This window comes from Zea mays, chromosome 7, assembly GCF_902167145.1.
Source record: "Zea mays cultivar B73 chromosome 7, Zm-B73-REFERENCE-NAM-5.0, whole genome shotgun sequence".
Taxonomy (NCBI): Eukaryota; Viridiplantae; Streptophyta; class Magnoliopsida; order Poales; family Poaceae; genus Zea; species Zea mays.
The window spans coordinates 154,402,439-154,418,064 of record NC_050102.1 but is presented as its reverse complement, the minus strand read 5'-3'; positions in this window follow the sequence as shown (position 1 = coordinate 154,418,064).

The window sequence follows — 15,626 nt, the reverse complement described above, 5'->3', positions numbered from 1 at the left end:
CTCGGTATGCCAGGCATGTCCGAGGGATTCCACGCAAAGACTTCGGCGTTTGCGCGGAGAAAGTCGACGAGCACTGCTTCCTATTTGGGGTCGAGCTTGGAGCCGATCCGGATCTGCTTGGAGGCATCATTGTTGGGGTCGAGAGGGACGGATTTGACCGTCTCTGCTGGCTCGAAATTGCCGGCATGGCGCTTCACGTCTGGCGTCTCCTTGGAGAGGCTCTCCAGGTCGGCGATGAGGGCCTCGGATTCAGCGAGGGCCTCGGCATTCTCCACGCACTCCACGTCGCATTTGTACGCGTGTCGGTACGTGGGGCCGACAGTGACGACCCCGTTGGGGCCCGACATCTTGAGCTTGAGGTAGGTGTAGTTGGGGACGACCATGAACTTGGCGTAGCATGGCCTCCCCAACACTGCGTGGTAGGTTCCTCGGAACCCGACCACCTCGAACGTGAGGGTTTCCCTTCGGAAGTTGGAGGAAGTCCCGAAGCAAACGGGCAGATCGAGTTGTCCAAGGGGCTAGACGCGTTTCCCAGGAATGATCCCGTGAAAAGGCGCCGCGCCTGCCCGGACTGAGGACAGATCGATCCGCAGGAGCCCGAGGGTTTCGGCGTAGATGATGTTGAGGCTGCTGCCTCCGTCCATGAGGACCTTGGTGAGCCTGACGTTGCCGATGACGGGGTCGACAACGAGCGGATATTTTCCCGGGCTCGGCACGTGGTCGGGGTGGTCGCCCTGGTCGAAGGTGATGGGCTTGCCGGACCAGTCTAGGTAGACTGGTGCCGCCACCTTTACCGAGCAGACCTCCCGGCGCTCTTGCTTGCGGTGCCGAGCCGAGGCGTTCGCCATTTGCCCACCGTAGATCATGAAGCAGTCGTGGACCTCGGGGAACTCCTCTGCCTTGTGATCCTCCTTCTTGTCGTTGTTGTGGGCCCTGCCACCTTCCGTAGGTGGCCCGGCCTTGTGAAAGTGGCGCCGAAGCATGACGCACTCCTCGAGGGTGTGCTTGACGGGCCCCTGATGATAGGGGCACGACTCCTTGAGCATTTTGTCGAAGAGATTGGCACCTCCGGGAGGTTTCCGAGGGTTCTTGTACTTAGCGGCGGCGACAAGGTCCGCGTCGGCGGCGTCACGTTTCGCTTGCGACTTCTTCTTGCCTTTCTTCTTGGTGCCGCGCTGAGTGGACGCCTCGGGGACATCTTCCGGCGGGCGGCCCTGGGGTTGCTTGTCCTTCCTGAAGATGGCCTCAACCGCCTCTTGGCCAGAGGCGAATTTGGTGGCGATGTCCACAAGCTCGCTTGCCCTGGTGGGGGTCTTGCGACCCAGCTTGCTCACCAGGTCGCGGCAGGTGGTGCCGGCGAGGAACGCGCCGATTGTAAAATTACGGGGAGGCTACGCTAGCGCAAAACAAAAAAATTTCATCCCCATAATACCAAGAACTACTGCGGTTATAGGTCATGGAATTACCACTAGACGCGCAGAGCAGCGGAAGACGTCTCGATGTAGACGAACGCGTCGAGCAGTGCCGTGCAATCGCCGGCGTCCTTCACGTCCTCGCACGGTTCGTCCAAGTGCTCCAGATGTAGCACCTCCGAGGTATCCACACGTACAGGGAGGAAGCGCCGCGTACCGAACTGCTAGGTTCGCGACGGCGACTTGGCGAGGGCGAGAGGTGGGCGGCGGCTGTTAGTTCGCTGGTGGCGAATTAGGTTATCCTTAACCGCGCCCCCGCCCCTCATTATATAGGCGTTATGGTGGGCTTCTGACGCCGAGGCCCATCATTAACCCTAAAGCCCAGTCTAATTTCGGATCTAATCTGAATTAGGCTTCCTTCCCCTTAAGTGTGTGACCCTATAGGTTCACGTACAAATAGACATAGCCCGAGTACTCTTACTTGGCCCAATAATTGACAGCGGCCTCTAGCAAGACATGTCAACTCCTATGTGTACGTAAAGATCATATCAGACGAACCATTGCGACATTAAGTACATGTTGTTCCCTTTGTCTCACGATATTTGGTCTGGCTCTAAGCTGACCTCTCTTTCTCGATACTGTGAATTGGAATTCTTTCAATGGTTAACTCTTAACCCTAGCACGGCCATGCATTTCTTGATCCAATCACTCGAGGGGCCCAGAGATATCTCTCTCACAAAGAGAGGGACAAATTCCATCTTGACTGACCATGCCTCATAGCATGCTTCCTGACAAACCCAAAACTACCTTTATAACTACCCAGTTACGGGATAGCGTTTGATAGTCCCTAAGTAAGTCAATTCACATCTTGAGAACATGCGACAATCTCAGGTCTAAGGATACAGTATTCATGTTGCAAGAAGAGAACTATATTACAATATCTCACGTTGGGTCGGTCCAGCCTCATGTCATACATGCGCCCACATTATTAATTTAACATCTCCATGTTCATGACTTGTGAAATGTAGTCATCAACTAATACATGTGCTAGTCATCGACTCTGACTAGGGACATCATTTAGAATAACCATATAAGTAAAGAATCTCACAAACAATTCACATAATTGCTAATCAATACAAGGTGCCTTCCATGGATATTAAATTAAGCAATATATATATCATGGATACAAAGAAATATGCTCATCTCTATGATTATCTCTAGGGCATATTTCTAACACCGATGACATCCGAGTCGGTGACGTTAGGCAGCTCGGTGCAGTGCTTCGAGAATCGTCGGATGTAGTCCCGGAGAGACTCTCTCGGCTGCTGGCGGCAGCTGCGGAGATCCTAGGAGTTCCCAGGGCGCACGTACGTGCCCTGAAAGTTGCCGGTGAAGGCTTGAACCAGGTTGTCCCAGTTGGAGATCTGCCCCAGAGGCAGGTGCTCCAACCAGGCTCGAGCGGTGTCGGAGAGGAACAGGGGAAGGTTGCGGATGATGAGGTTGTCATCGTCCGTTCCACCTAGTTGGCAGGCCAGTCGACAGTCCACGAGCCACAGTTCTGGCCTCGTCTCCCCCGAGTACTTTGTGATAGTAGTCAGGGTTCGGAACCGGGTCGGGAACGGCGCCCATCGTATGGCCCGGCTGAGGGCCGGGTGGTTCGGGCGAGGGACTCTGATCCTCCCCGCTGTCGTAACGTCCCCCACGCCTAGGGTGGTAGCCTCGGCGCACCCTCTCGTCGAGGTGGGTTTGAAGGTTGCGGTGGTGGTGCTCGTTGCCGAGGCAACCCAGGGCCGCAGGCGCTGTGTTGCGTGTGTGCCCGGTGTGGACCGGGCTTCCCGCATGAATCGGGAAGTCGCGGTGTGATGCTCCGAGGGGTATCCCTGCCTTCGGTAGGCAGAGCTTTCGGCCTGTCGGACCGCGGCATCCTCCAGGAGATTCTTGAGCTCTCCCTCGATACGCTGCCCTTCGGTGGTCGATGGTTCCGGCATCGCGCGGAGTAGTATTGCTGCCGCAGCCAGGTTCTGGCCGACCCCACTAGAAGCCGGTGGCGGCCTTGCCCTGACATCGTCGACAATGCGGAGCTGGATGCCCTGGGGCAGATGACGCGCTTCTCCGGGCGGAGCTCGGTCTGCCCATTCCTGCCTGGTGTTCCGCCGGAACTGCTCAAGCGTTCCTGCTCCCTCGTCGAGCCTGGCCTGCCCCTCGCGGATTTGCTCGAGCTGTGAGTCCTGACCCCTCGCAGGGACTGGAACCACAACTAGCTCCCGAAGGATGTCAACGCGAGGCGCAGGCCTAGAGGGATCACCGTTTTCCGGTATACCAAGATGGTTGCCTTCGCCGGGACCCCCTAGATCGACGTGGAAACATTCACGACTTGGGCCACAGTCCTCGTCGTCGAAGTTGCGGCTACCGTCGGAACAATCGGAAAGGCAGTAGTCACATGCGGTCATGAAGTCCTGCATGGCACTAGGGTTACCGAGTCCGGAGAAATCCCAACAAAGGTCGGGCTCGTCATCTTCCTCGGAACCCGAGGGTCCGTAGGTCGAGACGGTCGTCAGTCGGTCCCAGGGTGACCGCATATGATACCCCAGAGGGTTTGGACATGCCTCTATGAAGGCTTCCACCGGAGCGAAGTCGCTTGGTGGGTCGAGGCTGAATCCAAAAGGCATGAGATGGGAATCGGTCGGTACCTCCTGGTCGACGGGCGTTGACGAAGTCGTGTCAGGGGCAGACTGCACCGTCGTCTCAAGTACGAGGGTGACGCCCAGCAAATCCCTCGCGAGCGTGCTGGCGTCGTCCGTCCGCTTGGAGTTGGCGTGTTGCGGGGAAACGGCGCTCATCTTCGTCTCAGACGCGAGATCGACGCCCGACGTGTCCCACGTTGGGGCACCGGCGCCGTCGACTCGCTCGACAGCCGACGAGGTGCCGCCTCCTGCTTGGCCTTGGTTGCCCCGCCTCCTCCTCCGTCGGCGGGGGAGGCGACGGGACAAACCCGGATGTTGTTCTTCCGCTATGTGGGGAAGACGTCGTTGATTCCGCCGCCGGCGGGCGGGTTGTCGGCCGCCATTGTCGCTGTCGCGCGGCGGAGGAAGGAGTATCATGTCGTAGCTGCCATCGAGGGACATGAACTCGAGGCTCCCGAAACGGAGCACCGTCCCAGGCTGGAAAGGTTGCTGGAGACTACCCATCTGGAGCTTGACGAGAAGCTGTTCGTCAACACGCAGCAGGCCCCTACCTGGCGCGCCAAATGTCGGCGTTTCGACCCCGGGGGGTCCCTGGACCGACGAGTAAATTGTCGCCGCGTGTCCCAGCCCAGATGGGTCGGCGCGAGACAGAGCACGAAGGGGGGAAAGGAGACATGCGTAAAGGGGAAACCCGTGGCCTTCGTGTTGTCCTGCGCCCAGGTCGGGTGCGCTTGCAGTAGGGGGTTACAAGCGTCCATGTGGGAGGGGGCGAGAGGCCTGCGCGCGCCGTCCCGTCCTCCCGCGCGGCCAACCTTCTCGTATGAGAGCCCTAGACCTTCCTTTTATAGGCGTAAGGAGAGGGCCCAGGTGTACAATAGGAGATGTAGCAGTGTGCTAACGTGTCTAGCAGAGAGGAGCTAGCGCCCTAAGTACATGCCGTCGTGGCAGCCGGAGAGGTTTTGGCACCCAGTTCATGTGATGTCGTGGCCGTCGAAGGAGCGCTGGAGCCTTGCGGAAGGACAGCTGTCGGGGCTGTCGAGTCCTTGCCGACGTCTCCTTGCTTCCGTAAGGGGCTGAGAGCCGCCGTCGTCATGGAGCACGCGGGGCGCCATCATTACTTGTTTACCGGGGCGAGCCAGATGGGACGCCGGTCTTGTTCCCCGTAGCCTGAGCTAGCTAGGGGTAGGGTAATGATGGCCCCCCTGTGACGTGGTCGGTCCGAGCCCTGGGTCGGGCGAGGCGGAGGCTCCTCCGAGGTCGAGGTCTAGTCTGTCTTCCGAGGTCGAGGTCGAGTCCGAGCCCCGGGTCGGGCGAGGCGGAGTTCGTCGTCTTCCGGGGTCGAGGCCGAGTCCGAGCCCTGGGGTCGGGAGAGGCGGAGTTCGTCGTCTTCCGGGGCCGAGGCCGAGTCCGAGCCCTGGGGTCGGGCGAGGCGGAGTTCGTCGTCTTCCGGGGCCGAGGCCGAGTCCGAGCCCTGGGGTCGGGCGAGGCGGAGTTCGTCGTCTTCCGGGGCCGAGGCCGAGTCCAAGCCCTGGGGTCGGTCGAGGCGGGGCTCGTCGTCTTCTGGGGCCGAGGCCGAGTCCGAGCCCTGGGGTCGGGCGAGGCGGAGCTTCCTATGGCGCCTGAGGCCGGACTTGGCTGCTGTCAGCCTCTCTCTGTCGAGTGGCACAGCAGTCGGAGTGGCGCAGGCGGCACTGTCTTCTTATTAGGCCGGTCAGTGGAGCGGCGAAGTGACTGCGGTCACTTCGGCTCTGTCGACTGAAGGACGCGCGTCAGGATAAGGTGTCAGACCATCCTTGCATTAAATGCTCCTGCGATACGGTCGGTCGGTGTGGCGATCCGGCCAAGGTTGCTTCCCGGCGAAGACTGGGCCTCGGGCGAGTCGAAGGTGTGTCCGTTGCTTGAGGGGGCCCTCGGTCGAGACGTGAATCCTCCGGGGTCGGCTGCTCTTGCCCGAGGATGGGCTCGGGCGAGGCGAGGTCGTGTCCCTTGAGTGGACCGAGCCTTGACTTAATCGCACCCATCAGGCCTTCGCAGCTTTGTGCTGATGGGGGTTACCAGCTGAGATTAAGAGTCTTGGGGGTACCCCTAATTATGGTCCCCGACACTATTAGAAGTGAATGTATGAGAGTCTATGAATCTAAGAAAGAGAAACTGAAGAAGAGTCTTAGAGAAGCTAAATCAATAAGTTTAACTACTGATTTGTGGACATCTAATCAAGGTGTACAATATATGTGTTTAGTGGCACATTACACAGAAATCTAGTTATGCATATTTGAGGTGTATGGCTGCTGCAATGTTAGAAAAATTCAATAAATATTGGGAGGTGAGGAACAATGTCATGGTTATTGCTACAATCCTTGACCCTAGGTTCAAAATGAGGTACATCAGATGGTGTTTCGGTCAGCTTTATGATGCTTTTAGGTGTCAAACAGAGCTTGAAGAGATCAACATAGAATTAGAAGATATCTACAAGAAATATGATTTGGTGTATAGGCAGAAAAATGGTGATAGTAGCTCAAATACCCAGTCAGCTTCAATAGCAAAGGATGTAAGCAGTGATCTTACTTCCATAGTCACAAGTGAGTTTCAGGATTTTTTGGACTCCAGTGCCATAGAAAGCTCAAAATCAGAGTTGCTTATCTATCTAGATGAAGCAAATGTGTCCATAGATGATAAGAAGTTCAACTTGGTGAACTATTGGAAAGTGAATTCTCATAGATTCCCTGTTGTGGCGAGTATGGCAAAGAGATTCTTGGCTGTTCCTGCTGGAAGTGTATCATCAGAATCAACTTTTAGTTGTGGAGGAAGGATTCTTGATGATTATAGGAGTTCTTTAAAGCCAGCGATAGTTCAGGCACTAGTTTGTGCATCTAGTTGGATACGGGGTTCGCCAAATCCTATCATTGTGGTATGTTTCTATGTGATGATTAATTTCTTTTGACTATTTTTGTTTCTAAACATATTTAATATTTATTTTTGACTGATTACAGGGAGGAGAAAATGATGATGATAATGAATATGTGGAATTCCCAAACTGTGTGGTTGGAAGCAACTAGTAACAATAAGTCTGTAAGTGTGTTTTCATATTTGAGCTCACAGGTTCTTCAAGCACAGATTCTTCAGTGACTGTCTGACTGATGGTATTTTCATATTTTGAAATGTAGGTCTTACAAGAAGAGTTCAAACTTCAAACTGATGGTCTGAGTGACTGAGTCTGATGGTACAAGAAGATTTTATTGTTTTGCATTTTCGTGGCCTGGGAACTTTTGAGTCCTTCAGTGTTCTTTATTAAGAATATAAAGTCTAAACTGTCGTAGTCTCGTAGACTATTATCAATGTTAACGGTTAATGTGTGAATCTGTGATGGACTGATACTTCAAGTCTAATCTGTGATGGATCTGTCATTTGTGTTAACTGTTATGGTTGTTAGTGACAGTGTGAAACTGTGAATCTATGATGAACTCATGGCTATGATTATGGTTGTTAGTGACGCTCAGTCATGTGTATTTCGCTGGAGTCATGTTGATATATATTTTGTTTTGTTGTTTAATTAGTTTTTTTAAAATATACTATATCTGTTTTTGTTATGGCAAGTAAAGACGATTTTTTGTATGCGACACCATCTTTCTGTTTCCCAATTTTGGGATTCACGTTGATCAATGACTATGAAGTCAGTTTTCTGTCGTCTGTCTTGTCTCTATTACTTTTACAAGCCGTGAATTGTCTTGACAGTGTGATTGACTGATTGAGAATTTAAATTGAACTCTTGCTGTTTTTTTAAAGCCATGCCCTGTTTTCAGTGTTTTGTAATGTATGGCTCGCGAGTCAAACGAGCTGGCTCGAGCTACAAAACGAGTCGAGCCGAGCATGGTTCCTAGCTCGCTACTTTAACGAGCCGAGCCGAGCTAGCTCGTTTGATTACCGAGCCATAACGAGCCGAGCTATAACGACCCAAGCTGGCTCGATATCCACCCCTAGTTAACACACGTTCGGGTGGACATACGTGGACGCACACAGAGACATTGACATAGAGGGAGGCGGGGCAGACGAAACAGGCGGAGACGGACGCACGCAGGGACTCTCCCTCTCTCTCGCTCTCGCCCTCGCTCTCTCGCGACGCTTGTAACCCCTACTACGAGCACCCTGGTGCGAGATAACATAAGCCTCATTTCCCTCTTGTGTTCCATCTTGCATCAACCAATCTGGGTAGGGACACGCAGCAACAAATTTTCTGGTCGGTTGACGGTCCTCGCGGGTCCGAAACGCCAACAAGTTGTATTTGATCTGTAATTGGCTACAGAATAAGTAGTTTTTATTTTTTTAATATACATGTATTTGTAGTTATATACATTTAGTTTTTGTAAAATCATAGGTATTCACTTGAATATCCATTTCTACACTCTAGGCACGCCCCTGGTTTTAGGGGGTGTTTGGTTCTCCTAATTAAAGCTTAGTTATTTTGACATTGAATGTTAGAGTATCAATTATATGTATTAAATATAGTCTAACTACAAAACTAACTACATAGATAAAGACTAAATGATAAGACATATTTATTAAGCCTAATTAATCTATGATTAATAAATGTTTACTGTAGCATCACATGAGTGAATCATAGACTAATTAGACTCATTTCAATGTTTAATCTTTATCTATGTAATTAGTTTTATAATTATACTATATTTAATACTTTTTATCAGCAATAAAACATTCAATATGACGGGATTAAAATTTAGCCTGTGGGATCCAACTAGGCCCCTTAGTTGGTTGTGTTCTGGGTGGATCAGTTGGAAACATGCCACTCAATTTTTGTAAAAATGGAAAATAGTTCATTTCCATACAACTCCATGGCATCAAAATGAACTAACCATCTAGTTTGTAAAAGTTGAGTGGCATGTATACAATTAATCCCATAATAAAACATGTTTATCTTAGTTCAAGTTTGCAAGGGATCATGTGTTCATAATTATAGATATCTACTCGACACCAGGTAGAACCTATTTGGAAACACATTTTTGAAAACTATGGTTTCTAAATAACATAATTTATTGTCGTTGTAACATTAACTCATGGTTTCCACCTAGTGAGATCGTTTGTCGTAACGTCTGTGCACGTTGCGACAGTGAGCGGCTAGCATGTGGGCCTGTTGTGACCTAGCCCACGCGTCAGTTGCCGGACATTATGAGAGCACCTAGAGGGGGTGAATAGGTGATCCTGTAAAATTAAACACTAAATAGCCACAAAACTTAGTTATAGAAGTGTTAGTGCGACTAAGTAGTTTTGAGGCGAGTTCTTGTGGACAAAACAATCACAAAGAATACAATCACAAGAGACACGCGATTTTTATCCCGTGGTTCGGCCAAGTAATACTTGCCTACTTCCATGTTGTGGCGTCCCAATGGACGATGGTTGCACTCAACCCCTTTCAAGTGATCCAATGATCAACTTGAATACCACGGCTTTCTTCCTGATAGTTTTTCTCCCGTTTACGAGGAATCTCCACAAGTTGGAGCCTCTCGCCCTTACAATAAAGATCACCAAGAAGGTACAAGAGTAAGGCTAGGAGAGCAACACACACAACACACAAATTCGCAGCACCCACAGGCACATAAGCCAAGACTTGAGCTCGAAACGTAGCACAGAGAGTTCACAACTCGAATGGAGCTCAAATCACTAACACAATCGATAAAATGCGCGGAGGCAGAGTGCGGGAGTCTTAGAATGCTTAGTGAATGCTTAGGTGTCTCCTTCATACGCCTAGGGGTCCCTTTTATACCCCCAAGGCAGCTAAGAGCCGTTGGAGACAAACTTGGAAGTCCATCCTTGCCTTCTGTCGAGTGGCGCACCGGACAGTCCGATGCGCCACCGGATAGCTACTGTAGCATGTCCGGTGCGCGATTGCCTTCCAAATCGGGCACAGACGATCGTTGCAGCTTCGGGCCCGTTGGCACACCGGACACAGTCCGGTGCACACCGGACAGTCCGGTGCCCCCCCTCGTCGTTGGAGTTGCCACGCGTCGCCCGCAGATTTTGCGTCCGACCGTTGGCGCTGGCGACCGTTGGCTCACCGGACAGTCCGGTGCACCACCGGACAGTGCAGTGAATTTTTAGCCACGTCGCCTTTCTTCATTCCCGAGAGCAACGAGTTCGCCTCAGATGACCCACCGGACAGTCCGGTGCACCACCAGACAGTCTGGTGAATTATACTCGTTTGCCGCCGCCATATCCTGAGAACGACCTTTTCACCGGAGGCCAGCCTGGCGCACCGAACACTGTCCGGTGCACCACCGGACAGTCCGATGTGCCAGACTGAGCTGAAGTTTGGCTGCACAGAGCCAAGTCTTTCCTTTTTCCTCTCTTCTCCTTTAGTCACTGTTTCTAGCACTTGGATAACCATGTTAGTACATAAAACAATTCACCAAGTCTAGAAACATACCTTTTGCCATGATTTGCACTTCTCACTTTATTTGGCACATAAGAACTTAATTAAACGTGTTGGGCACTTAATCACCAAAACATTATAGAAATTGCCCAAGGGCACATTTCCCTTTCAATCTCCCCATTTTTGGTGATTTATGCCAACACATCAAAAAGCAACCAAAATAGGTGCAACATCAATGCAAATGAGGACCAAATCATTTTTGCACAAGATTTGATATATTTGGATCATTCTTTGCCACCACTTGGTTTGTTTTTGCAAGTCAAATTCATTTTCCTATCTCTAAGTCAAACACGCTTGTTTGGGCACAAAGAGAGATAATCGAAGAGTGAAATTGACCAAGTGTCAAAAACTCCCCCTTTTCCCATAATAAAAAATCTCCCCACAAGAGACCAAATTAAATAAAAAAATTCTAACTATTATTTTTGAAATTCACAAGTGGTAGTTGATCCATTTGCTTTGGCCTTAATTTCTCCCCCTTTGGCATTAAGCACCAAAACGGGATCATTATTGGCCCTTTAACCCCATTGCCTCACCAAAAATGTCAATTCAGAGCAAAGGGCAATTAGAGTATAAGAATGAACTTGGAATTAATTATACTAATACCGGAGTGCAGTGGAAGTCTTTGCATCGTCCAAGTCCACATTTCCCTTTTCAAGCACCTTTTAGACTACATCAAGTATACTCAAACAATCAGGTTAGTTTCAAAAGGTCAAGTTGTAGCACATCTCCCCCTTAATATGTGCATCACTTGCAAATGGACTTGTGAGGTTCGGGGATCATTTGTACAACTTGAGCACCACAATAATGGATTTAAATGCATAAAGTAACATGATCAAAGGCATATAACACAGTATGCTATAGATCAATCCAAGTTACGCGAATCTAAGACATTTAGCTCACTACGCAACCTGTAAAAAGTTTTCTCATCCAATGGCTTGGTAAAGATATCGGCTAGCTGGTTCTCGGTGCTAATATGGTACACCTCGATATCTCCCTTTTGCTGGTGGTCTCTCAGGAAGTGATGTTGGATGTCTATGTGCTTAGTGCGGCTGTGTTCAACAGGATTATCCGCCATGCGGATAGCACTCTCATTGTCACATAGGAGTGGGACTTTGCTCAGATTGTAGCCAAAGTCCCAGAGGGTTTGCCTCATCCAAAGTAGTTGCGCGCAACACTGTCCTGCAGCAACATACTTGGCCTCAGCGGTGGATAGGGCAACGGATGTTTGTTTCTTTGACCTCTAGGACACCAGGGACCTTCCTAGAAATTGGCACGTCCCCGATGTGCTCTTCCTATCAACCTTGCACCCGACATAGTCGGAGTCTGAGTATCCAATCAAGTCAAAGGTAGACCCCTTTGGATACCAGATCCCGAAGCAAGGCATAGAAACTAAATATCTAAGGATTCGCTTAACGGCCACAAGGTGACATTCCTTGGGGTTGGATTGATATCTAGCACACATGCATACAATTAGCATAATGTCCGGTCTACTAGCACATAAATAAAGCAATGAACCTATCATGGACCGGTATGCCTTTTGATCAACGGAATTACCTCCTTTGTTGAGGTCAACATGCCCGTCGGTTCCCATCGGTGTCTTTGCGGGCTTGGCGTCCTTCATCCCAAACCGCTTGAGAAGATCTTGTGTGTACTTCGTTTGGGAGATGAAGGTGTCGTCCTTGAGTTGCTTCACTTGGAACCTAATGAAGTAGGTCAACTCGCCCATCATAGACATCTAAAACTTTTGAGTCATCACCCTGCTAAACTCCTCACAAGACTTTTGGTTAGTAGAACTAAATATTATGTCATCGGCATACATTTGGCACACAAAAAGATCACCATCACAAGTCTTTGTAAAAAAGAGTGGGATTGGCTTTCCCAACCTTGAAGGCATTAGCAATTAAGAAATCTCTAAGGCATTCATACCATGCTCTTGGGGCTTTCTTAAGTCCATAGAGCGCCTTAGAGAGCTTGAACACATGGTCGGGGTACCTGTCATCCTCAAAGCCAGAGGGTTGTTCCACGTATACCTCCTCCTTTATTGGCCCATTGAGGAAAGCGCTCTTCACATCCATTTGAAATAGCCTGAAAGAGTGGTGAGCGACATAGGCTAATAGAATTCGAATAGACTCTAACCTGGCCACAGGAGCAAAAGTCTCCTCGAAATCCAAACCTGCGATTTGGGCATAACTTTTTGCCACCAGTCGAGCCTTGTTTCTTGTCACCACCCCGTGCTCGTCTTGCTTATAGCGGAAGACCCACTTGGCTCCCACAACATTTTGCTTTGGACGTGGCACTAGACTCCAAACTTCATTTCTCTTGAAGTTGTTGAGCACTTCCTGCATGGCCAACACCCAATCCGGATCCTGCAAGGCCTCTTCTACCCTGAAAGGCTCAATAGAAGAGACAAACGAGTAATGCTCACAAAAGTTAGCTAATCTTGAGCGAGTAGTTACTCCCTTGCTTATGTCACCCAGAATCTGGTCAACGGGGTGATGTCGTTGGATCGTTGCTCGGATTTGAGTTGGAGGGGCATGTGGTGCTTCTCCCTCCATCACTTGTTCTTCTAGTGCTCCCCCTTGATCCTGTCCCTCTTTCTGTTCACCGTCTTGCGTTGGAGGATGCACCATTGTGGAGGAAGATGGCTGATGTTGCTCATGTTGTTCCTGTGGTCGCACATCACCAATCACCATCGTGCGCATTGCGGCCGTTGGAACATCATCTTCATCTATGTCATCAAGATCAACTTGCTCTCTTGGAGAGCCATTAGTCTCATCAAATACAACGCCGCTAGAGACTTCAACCAAACCCAATGATTTGTTGAAGACTCTATACGCATTTGTATATGAGTCATACCCTAGTAAAAACCCTTCTACTGCCTTGGGAGCAAATTTAGAATGTCTACCTTTCTTTACCAGAATGTAACATTTGCTCCCAAATACACGAAAGTAGGAGATGTTGGGTTTGTTACCGGTAAGGAGTTTGTAGGAGGTCTTCTTGACAAGGCGATACAGATAGAGCCGGTTTATGGCGTGGCAAGCTATGTTCACAGCTTCCGACCAAAACCGCTCAGGCGTCTTGAACTCTCCAAGCATCATTCTCGCCATGTCGATAAGCGTCCTGTTCTTCCTCTCTACCACACTGTTTTGCTGTGGTGTGTAGGGAGCGGAGAACTCGTGCTTGACGCCTTCCTCCTCAAGATACTCCTCAACTTGCAGATTCTTGAACTCGGACCCGTTGTCGCTCCTTATCTTTTTCACCTTTAGCTCAAATTCGTTTTGAGTCCTCCTTAGAAAGCACTTTAGGGTCCCTTGGGTTTCTGATTTATCCTACAAAAAGAACACCCAAGTGAAGCGGGGAAAATCATCAACAATTACAAGACCATACTTACTTCCCCCGATGCTAAGGTAGGCAACGGGTCCGAAGTGGTCCATGTAAAGAAGCTCTAGTGGTCTTGATGTTGTCATCACATTCTTGGTATGATGAGTGCTTCTCACCTGTTTCCCTACTTGACATGCTGCACAAGGCCTATCTTTCTCGAAACAAACATTGGTTAGTCCTAACACATGTTCTCCCTTTAGAAGTTTATGAAGGTTCTTCATACCAACATGTGCTAGACGGCGATGCCACAGCCAGCCCATACTAGTCTTAGCTATTAAGCATGCATCTAGATCGGCCTGCTCTTTCGAAAAATCAACTAAGTAGAGTTTGTCGTCTAATACACCCTTAAAAGCTAATGAACCATCACTCCTTCTAAAGACAGATACATCAACATTTGTAAAAAGACAATTGTAACCCATGTGACACAATTGACTTACAGGCAGAAGGTTGTAACCAAGCGACTCTACTAGAAATACATTCGATATGGAGTGCTCGTTGGTGATGGTTATCTTGCCCAAGCCTTTGACCTTGCCTTGGTTCCCATCTCCAAAGATGATCGTATCCTGGGAATCCTTATTCATGACATAGGAGGTGAACATCTTCTTCTCCCCCGTCATGTGGTTTGTGCATCCGCTGTCGATAATCCAGCTTGAGCCCCCAGATGCATAAACCTGCAGGGAATTTAAGCTTGGGTTTTAGGTACCCAACTCTTGTTGGGTCTTACAAGGTTAGTCACAATAGTTTTTGGAACCCATATGCAAGTTTTGTCTCCTTTGCATTTGGATCCCAACTTCCTAACCACTACTTTTGCATTCTTACATGAAAGAATAAAAGAAGTGTTGCAAGTATGAAAAACAGTAGTGGGTTCATTGCACATTTTCCTAGGCACATGAGACACTACATTATTCCTCCTAGACGCATGAGACACAACATGATTGCGCCTAGGCCTATTTCTACTACAATCATAAGTAGAGCTGGAAGCAATCATAGCATGATCATAGTCTCTATAAGCATTCCTAGAAAATTTTCTATCATAAATGTAGGCATGACACTTTTGAGAACTACTAGCCATAGGGGCCTTCCCTTTCTCCTTGTTGAGAATGGGAGCCTTTTGGCTTGTTAAGTTCTTGGTTTCCTTTCGAAAACCAAGTCCATCCTTAATTGAAGGGTGTCTACCAATAGTGTAGGTATACCTAGCAAATTTCAATCTATTAAAATCATCCTTGCAAGTCTTAAGTTGAGCATTAAGACTTGCCATCTCATTACTTAATTTTGTAATAGAAACAATATGTTCATTACAGGCATCGACATCAAAATCCTTACATCTATTACAAATAACAACATGCTCTACACATGAACTAGATTTATTAACTTCCTCTTGCTTAGCATTTAAATCATCATTTAACCTCCTTAAACTAGAAACAGATTCATGGCAAGTAGATAACTCAGAGGATAACATTTCGTTTCTCTTAATTTCTAGAGCAAGAGATTTTCGAACACTAATAAATTTGTCATGCTCTTCATACAATATATCTTCTTGCTTCTCTAGCAATCTATCTTTTTCATTTAGAGCATCAATTAATTCATTAATTTTCTCTACTTTGGCTCTATCTAAACCTTTAAATAAGCAAGAGTGATCTACTTCATCATCAGAGGATTCTTCTTCACTAGATGAAGTGTACTTGGGTATGTCCCGAACACGTACCT